This window comes from Parasteatoda tepidariorum, chromosome 2 (assembly GCF_982258835.1).
Source record: "Parasteatoda tepidariorum strain Cologne lab strain chromosome 2, Ptep-v5.0, whole genome shotgun sequence".
NCBI lineage: Eukaryota > Metazoa > Arthropoda > Arachnida > Araneae > Theridiidae > Parasteatoda > Parasteatoda tepidariorum.
The window spans coordinates 50,897,622-50,907,264 of NC_141756.1; the positions used below are offsets into that span (position 1 = coordinate 50,897,622).

At 30.8% G+C, this 9,643-nt stretch overlaps 1 long non-coding RNA gene across 1 annotated transcript; it reads left to right on the forward strand.

Moving 5' to 3' along the window:
- The first annotated feature begins 1,360 nt into the window (after positions 1 to 1,360).
- On the forward strand, positions 1,361 to 8,341 carry LOC122269451 (uncharacterized). The gene is made up of 3 exons (XR_006225194.3): positions 1,361 to 1,376; positions 4,074 to 4,100; positions 8,139 to 8,341. It is a non-coding gene; the product is annotated as an uncharacterized LOC122269451 (long non-coding RNA).
- The last annotated feature ends 1,302 nt before the right edge of the window (positions 8,342 to 9,643 follow it).

A 9,643-nucleotide genomic window follows, 5' to 3' on the forward strand; every position in this document is an offset into this window, starting at 1 on the left:
TTTAGTTATATTTTAAAAAACATTGAAAAATATAACCAATTTATGCAAAATGCAAAGAAATATTTTTGCAAAATATACAGAAAAAAATTTTGATTCATTTTTCAAAAATACAAATTATAACTTAATGCTGAAGCTCAATTTATTCAATTATAATTTTTTTTCTTTATTTTTTCAATGAAGTGTTTAATTTTGGTGAGTATTTTTCAATATATAAAAGATTTCGGCACTTTTATTTGCTTCTGTTCTGTGTTTGAGTTACAGCACAACACCGAATTTTGAACAAAGACGTCATTCTACTAAAATACTTGTAATTATAATAGCAGAAATATAAAATAATAAATAACCTATTAGTGCAGCTATAATTCCACGTTATCAACCAAATGAACGAGACTGAAAAATGTTTTGTTATTTCCTCTAAATTATTATGATGAAAACACAATTTTGTGATTTGCTATACGGCACTCCATAAAAAGTGAAGCAAAATGTTGAAATTTTAAACGATATCACTTTAAAGCTTAAAGTGTATATTTTAATGTTGAGCAAGTAAATTTTCAATTAGCATTTAATTAATGCTTCCATTTTAAACTGGAAACTTGTTTTTAATTTTTTTCCCAATAATCTGCAAAGTTAAGTTTTTTAATGAAACAATCCCCTTTAATATTCAATAAAATATTTTCATAATTTAAATTAATCATAATTACTATCACTAATTTTCATAACTACTATCACTACATGTCCTCCTATCTTAATTTTGATAATGTATTGTACGCATGCTCCATTATTGTTCTTCGGGTCATCATCAAGAACGATTTAAAAGCCGTCACTGACTTCGAGTCATCCTCAAGAATGATTTAAATGCCGTCACTGACTTTGAGTCATCATCAAGAATGATTTAAAAGCCGTCACTGACTTCGGGTCATCATCAAGAATGATTTAAAAGTCGTCACTGACTTCGGGTCATCATCAAGAATGATTTAAATGCCGTCACTGACTTTGAGTCATCATCAAGAATGATTTAAAAGTCGTCACTGACTTCGGGTCATCATCAAGAATGATTTGAAGCCGTCACTGACTTCGGGTCATCATCAAGAATGATTCAAAAGCTGTCACTGACTTCGGGTCATCATCAAGAATGATTTAAAAGCCGTCACTGACTTTTAATGGGGTGTTCACAACAGACCAATGGTTATAACGAACACACGCGTTTCTTGCGTTGCTGCAATCAGAGTAAAAAAATGCAATTAGGGTCTTGAACTGAAGTCAGTGTTGGATGAAATAGATCACTGATTTATTTGAGCTGTTGTAATTCCAATTTGCTTATTGTTAAAATTTTCTTTTTATTTGTTAATTTATTTTTGTAGCAATATTTCGATCGAGTGAGTAATTTTTAATGTTTCGAAATGATTTTACGAATTAAAAAAGAACGCTTTTTGATTTCAAAAATGAAATCCTAATCTTAATACATATTTTAAACTATAAAATGCTCATATAGGTTTATGAAGGATAATTATTTTTATTAACATTTGCAAAACGAAACTTTTCGCACCAAGATAAACGTGTGAAAATTATTTTACTTATAATCACACGTAAAAAAAAAAATGGAGATTTTACGCTAGTTAGGGGAGAGGAGAAAGTTCTCCTTCGCTAGGAGGGATTTCGCAGTGGTCAGAAGAGCAAAAAGAGATGCTGTCCGACCTGTGTGGTAGTGTCCCATCTATTTGAAGAATGAAGTCTTCGACGTTGTCAATTGTGGCATCAACGAAGAGTTAACTGATCCAAAAAAGTGGCTCCCGTGAAAATTTGCTTTTGATAAAAGAAGTAACCGAAAACGTTCTTTCTGGACATAACGCGGAACACTGATGCGAAATCTCTCGTAATCAGTGAAAACTAAGAGGGATTGATCACTGTCGATGGATTTAATTCCGATACCTTAACAAGCATTAAATGGGAAATAGATTATCGACTCTTTACCTGTCAAGTGACTAAGGGGTCACAAATAGAATATCAGAAATTGTTTCTATCAAAACTTAAAACAATCCAATACAATTCTGCTACATTGTTCTGGATTTTTAGTTCATTGAAACCAGAGGTCGAACTTAGCACACTACAAGTAGTGAAACTACTGTAGTCGCTACTTTTTTGTAGTTTCCAGTGCGCTGCTTTTTTTAAAAAGTAGTGAAGTGAGTAAAGTGATACAAAAAAAAGTCAGTAGTTTGTAGCGCTTTTTGGTAACTACTTTTTTCGTTAGTTTGGTAAAGACTCGGCTCTAACACAACGAATTTGATGGGTACAAATCTTCCCGAATCTGTCAAGGGACGCAATTTTTATCCCCTGTGACAATGGGTTAACAATATTTTTGTACTTAGAGTCATTTCTAACTATTATTTAGGCTAGCTATTACAAATAAAAGATATTTATCGCTATTGTGATATTTTCACATGTGAATGTACACCGAAGAGCCATTACATTATGACTACCCTCGATCTATAACAATGTGCTCACTCAGGTTTTCATGGTTTCTCGCCCAGAAACAATGTTTTTATGGGGCACATTAGGACCCAGAATCCTCATAGAACAAACTGTAAGTTACTTGAACATAGTTTCAGACCAGGTTCACCCATTCATGGCAACAGTTTTTCCTGCGAGGGATGGTGTTTACCAACAGAATAATGCACCATCTCATAAAGGTTGAATCGCCATGGATTGGTTCAAGGAACATTCCAGTGACTTTCAATTCATGTCTTAGCCACCAAATTCACCTGACTTTAATCCAATAGAGCATTTGCGGTCCTATTTGGAAAACCAAATTTGTGCTGCCACGCTACCCCCTCGCAATGTGAGGGAATTGCATGATCATTTGGTGAGCGCTTGGTACTAGATACCTCAGATCAGCACCTTGTGGAATCAATGCCACGGTGGTTGCAAGCAGTTTTGAGGGCTAAAGGTGGTCCGTCCTACATGTTATTAGCAGGGTGGTCATAATGTAATGGCTCTTCGGTGTACATTCGTGAAACAATGATGCATCTTTAAACCAAGGAAACATATTTTAAATGTGCTTAATTTCTTAGACGAAATAAAAAAGCAATAAACACTTAGCGAAATTGAGAGTAAATGATATTTTCCGAGCATTTCTTAAATTAAATGTTTGCTGTCGAGGAGGGCATGAAAAGTTGAAGATTAAATGAACAAATTTGAAATGTTTTATAATTAAATGAAATGTTTTAGAATAACAAACTGGCTCATATAAGCATGAATAAATATTTCCAAAATATATCTGCAAGTTCAATATAGGTGGCAATTATTATTCAATACCTTTTTGAATATTATGTGTAAATTAAATTCTCCAGCTGTGTAAATTATACAAGTGTAAATAATTAACTCCAGCAAAATTCGGTTCTGTAAAGTTGTGAGGTGGTCACTACGTTTCGAAAGTTGTTTGTAGTTGCTACATTAAGAAAAGTAGTTGTAATTGTAGCTAACTACATTTGTAACCAGGCATTAGTAGTTAAAGTAAACTACAAAAATATTGTAGTTTTCTGAGCACCAATTGAAACTGCATACTTCTTAATGACTCACCCTATATTTGTTCGCCTTAACCTTAAAGCAACTTTACTTAAGTTAAAGGATTAATGTTAATTGTTTAATTGTAGTAATAACAGCTAAGAATCCCATGCGCACAATCTCATAAGCCTTGTAATCGTTGAGTACACAAAAAGTTGTTTTAGTTTTATTAGAATCGCTCCTTTAAATTAAAACTTTAAAAAAATATCGATAAAAATACATAAAAAACAAATGCTATAAATGGGAAGATGGTGTAGCGAAAAATGTATGCTAAAGATCTGATTATTAAATTGTTGAATTTTGCAAAACCTTTCTGGTTTTATGTTCTTCTTTGAATAATTTCAATTCTTGTTATCATTAACAGTTATTCGAAGTGCCCTAAGCTCTATCATCGCAAGAGCAAAAAATATTTTCTCAACAAATCACAGTGTTCCTCAGGAGTAGAAACTAAGGTCAATGTTACGAGAAATATAACACAGCAAGACAAATTTTATATTTCATTTTATTTTTAGTTAGAGAAGACGAAGCGTTAAATCCTAGTAAGTTGTTTTTACTTTTTTACCATCATCTAATGAACTAGATGAAAATACTTTCAAATTCTAATAATTCCAAATCTAAGCAAGGAAATTGCACTGAACTCCACACCATAGACTTACTATTAAATTTTTAAAGAAAACAATTTCGTTTAAATTTTTTTAAAATGAAATTTTTTATGTCATTATTTGCCAGATTTATTTCACTTATCAGGGTTGAATTAAATTGAAGTAAAGTGATTACAAAGATCAATCCTCCAGTAATCGTTAAAGAGTCTAAACTTATACATGCATAAAGAGTCTAAACCAATACATGTAAGTGATTACAAAGATCATTCCTTCTTCCACAAAATGTTAAAGAGTCCAAACTTATATAGTGCGACTTTGAGGAGAACTCCTCCGGACTGAAAGTCTGCGGCTATCTGCTGCTATGGTAACAAGCGAGAGCACATTTCTAATAGGATGAAATAGAGGAAAGAAAGTGTCGAATGGTTTATTCAAACCAAGATCAAAATATAACTATTCACCCCACATCCCTGTTCGAAGTGACTTTTCCACGTAACCATAGTACCCGCCATGACGCGAATCAGGTGTCTGGAGGAGTTCTCCTGAAAGCCCCACTATACGTGTTTATTCAGTTCAGAAAATGTATTAATTTATGAACACAAACACACACACAGATAAACATATTTTTTTCAGTAAAAAAGAAAACAATTTTTTTTTCCTGGAGGAGTTTGACTTTTAAAATGCAAGTTGTCCTTATCTGGAAAATATGGTGACGAAAGTCAAATTTTATAAATGTTTATATTATTTATATTATTTTTATATTATTTATATTATATTTATATTATTTATATTATATTTATAATATTTACATATTTATATTATAAAAATGGTTGAAAAATATTGAATTGTAAATTATAAAAATTTTTACACCATTTTAATGAATACAATTTTACTTGGCGAAATACAAAATCTGATCGAAATCGATCTAATAAGCTCCTGAGAAATCAAATTTTAAAAATCTGAATTTTTTAACATTTGATTTTCTAGGAATTATTTTACCAACTGTACTCAAATTTTGTAATTTTGTCATCTAAAATAATATTATTTGAAATGAGGAAAAAATTTAACACATTAACATGAAAAATTACCTTACAATTAAAAATTTTTTCGATCATTACTAAAGGAAATAATAAAAAATAATAAATACCTACTAAAAGTTATTTCTTGCATAGAATCATTTTTGGATGAAAAATTTTAATAATTGTGTGCAAACATTTTTCATGACTTAAAAGAATCTCGAGCTATAGTGAAATACGCAAAAAATAAAATTAACATTAAACGGTCCTAACTTTGGTCAGCTCACTTGACCAAATTATTAGGAGCATTTCCCAGATTGCGACTACCCCCATCATTTTGTGAGTCACTCCGTACATTTTGAGGTTGTTTTTTGCAACTTAAACTATTAATTAGCATATTTGAGGTCCCTCCTCGAACCATTAAGATTGAGTTCTAGCAAGCGAACATCCGATCACTAAATCAAAAGTTATTCGGAGTTATCCTTTCTTTTTGGCGCACAGTATAAAGCGGTTTTTTTTGTGTCGACAAATCATGCTACTACTGCTTAGCTATATGACGAATCGCTTTAACTCTATAAATTTTGATATTAAAAAAAAAAAAAAAAAAAAAAAAAACTGATATATATTCTAGTAACACACGGAAAACAAATTAGTGAAAAATGAACTTAACAAGACATATTTACATAGTTTTATTTAAATATATATTAATTATGAATATTTTCTAAATAACAAAAATAACTTTTACCTTTAGTTACACTCCATTAAATTAACTAATATAGAAGCTTTTAATCATGTAGCGTTGAATAATAATTCAATTTTTCGTAATTCTTCCTGCATGTAGCGGATGAATATGTAGCTGATATATAAACATATCTTATGCATAAATTATTGTTGTTGGAATATTTATTTAACAAAGGAAAGAAATTTTATTTTATCTTCAATAACTTAAATAATCATAAAAAATATTTCTTGATGCATTAATTAACTTAAAAATGAAAGTTTAGTTTTTAACTTACTTGCTTCAATATGCTTGCATTGTTCCTATAGTACTATAGATGCAATTAAGCGCAATTAGTTTTCGTCTTGAATAAATCCCAATTAAGAAGGTTTCCTAGTCTACGTCCGGATAAGTAAAACCAATATAGAGTACACTGTCATAGCGGCACCTTAAAATTTCGAAAAAAAAATATTATTCTTGTTACGAAATTTAATATTGCCTATCTTTAAATAAAAAAAAAAACATGAATCAATAAATTTTTAGAAGAAATTCCCTTACACTTCAAAATAAAATCAAGCCAATGAAAACTCGATTTTAAAAAATCCATTCTCTCCTATTTCTTTATAAATTTCTAAGAACAATTATGACAAAATTGATTGTCTATGCTAGCCGAAATAAAGGCTGTTAAACACCGCGTGGTGTAAAATAAAAGAAACAAGAAAAAAAAGAAAGAATAAAAATAAAGTAATTACTGTTACATTTACACTTTAAGACAAGTAAATAAATAAAACTACTACGCAACAAGCAAACAAAGTATAAAATTGTCAACACTTCTTTAAAAGCATTTGAAATTTTTTTTGGAAATATTGCATTTTTAATTGCGGATACTTTAAATTTTAAGAAAAATACTTTTACCTCTTTTCAATTTTTAAAAGTTCATAAATTTCTATAATATACTGATATGAATCTTTTGTTTTGAATTTTTGGCTGAAACGGATAAATTTGTTACTTCATTAAAATTTAAAATGCTAAATTCCAACTAAAAAGAAGCACTTTTCCTAAAGATAGAAATAATTAAATTTTTGTTCAAAACATATGCAAAATTATCAATCTATGGTTTGAGACAATTTATGAATAAAATAGAGTACAGTAAAAAGAAAATACAGTTTTTTTAAATTTAAAATTTTTCAAAATTAGTATTACTTCTCATATTTGATTTTAAGAAAACAGTGAACAAAAATAAATAAAGCAATTTTAGTAAAAGTATAAGCTCCTTTATGTTAATTTCACTTGTAGTGTATTTCACCAGATTATGAAAACATTTTAGCAAATCGCTGGAGTTTTCACATATCAACAATATTTATTTAACAAAAACATAATGCCGTGTAAAAGTTTTTTTTTTCAACAATTTATTTATCATTTTTATGATTTAATTTTATAAGAATTGAAAAACCAGAAGATCAAAAGTTATTAAGGGTAATTAAATAAGATAATTAACTATTTTTTTCTGGAGCACTGTACATCATTTATTTGCAATAGACAATATTTTAACTTTAGAACTTAGAAACAAAAACAATGAGACAATTTCAATTTAATTTTTTTATTTCAATAGCTTATTATATAATGAAAATTTTAATTTTTAATGTGGAATTAATATTAAAGTTTTCAATAATTATTTAAATTCTTGAGATTTTACGCTATAACAGGTTTCTAATGCGTTTAACTTAGTAGCGAGTGAAGCGAGCATGGTGTATTCAAAGCAAATCATATGAGATTGCATAGTAATCTTCGGGGACCGTGGAGCGTCAGCAAACAGTGGATTTCAGCTCACTAGTTCATATTTTTTTGACAATGTTACTAAAAAACTAAATTCCAAATTTCAGAAAACTAGGTGAAATAGTTACCGAAAAAGTACAGTCTTACAAATAAGAATTTTCAATTTAAAGTATTCAGAAGCCTTTTAATTTCGTGTTTTAAAAATAATGAAAAAAAAAATAATGAAAATATTTTTTTTATTAAAATAATGAAAAAGAAATTGTTTTCCAATTTAGATTTTGAAAGAATACAATATTTCAAAACCAAAAAAAAATAATAATAAAAAATATACATATAAATGCTTTTATCTTTCAGATGTGAATTTTTAAATAATTCGAAATTCGCTGCATAATTTAGATGTATGACTGATAATAGTGTATTATTGTTGTAGTTTCAACTTTTCTTATTAATAATATTTTAATTATTTAGGACCTGAAATTTCCCAGAACAGAAAGTAGTATTGTCACGTAGAATAAAGCCGAATCCTGATGACTAATGAAGCTGATTTATTGAACACGCCCGACATATGTGGAACAGAGTAACTGCGCTTCTTTTATTGAAACGCATGAACTTATATAAAGCTAAATAAGTAACAGGAAATGATGTAATAGAAGCTTCTAGAGTACATTGAAATAATTAATAAAACCTTAAACATTATATATATATATATATATTTACGTTTTCTTCCATCTGGGAGGATAGAACGCCGAAATTCTGACTCGCGAGGGTGATGACTTTCACCGCTCGGCTACTCGGGTACAGATCACAGTATCCTCCTGTGATCAACATCGGTAGTCGTAAACCCAAAATTTGGGTCGGCTGTCGACGACGGTTATAAAATAAATTAAAACGTACTGCTAAATATTTCTGTTAGACCACTTGTCTGAAAATGGTAGGCTGTGGTAGTTCGATGTTTAACATTAGAGTTTCCATAATTCTTTTACCACTGGTCCACCAAATTCTTAAACCCAAAGTGTTTAGGAAACATAGTGTCTACAGTTGCTTCAGCTTCATAACCACGGAGAAGATAAAATGGCGTGAAACCAGTAGTTTCTGGTTTGGCGGTGATATAGGCGAAGATGACGTAAGGTAAAATAGTATCCCAGTCTTTTTGATCAACGTCAACATACATCAATAACATATCAGCCAACGGCTTCTTAACTTAAGGGATACAGCTTTCGCTTTCGAATGAGGTGAACTTGGTCAAAATTCCAGCGGATGGCTGGTCAATACAAATTCCGCACCCGGAGCCACGATGGCTCAGGGGTATAGAGCATTTGCCTTCCAATGAGGCGAACCGAGTTCGAATCCCAATCGATACGAATTCCGCATCCGGCTTGCACTGGCAACAGCGCTGACGTGAAATATCCTCAGTGGTAGACGGATCTTGAGTTAGAGTCTCTTTGCCGTCAGGATAACCGTGAAAGGTTTTCATAGTTTTCCTCTCCATGTAACGAAAATGTGGGTTAGTTAAATTAAAAAAGTCCTCCGCATCTATGGAGTTCAATATCAGTAGTCGTAAATCCAAAAATTCGGTCGGTTTTTCAACGATGGTTACAAAATAAAATGAATTATTTCTGTTAGACCATTTGTCTGAGGCTGGTAGGCTGTGGTAGTTCAATGTTTAGCATTAAAGTTTCAGAAAATCTTCTACCTTGTTTCGAAAGGAATACAGCTCCACGGTATGAGACTAGGACTCTCAGAAATCCCTGCTTTAACAGAATATCTTCAAGAAGCAATTTTGCTATCTCTGAAGCTTCAGCATTGTGGAGAGCTTTTGCTGTTGAAAATCTGGGGATAGTCAGTGCACACTGCGATTCATGTGATTCCCTTGAAGTGATTTCAGAAAGCGTCTTCGTATATCTATTCTTATTTTGTAAGAGGGTGCTTCGACGGGTGGTATTGGCATTAAGTTACCGGGCGGCATTTGTGGC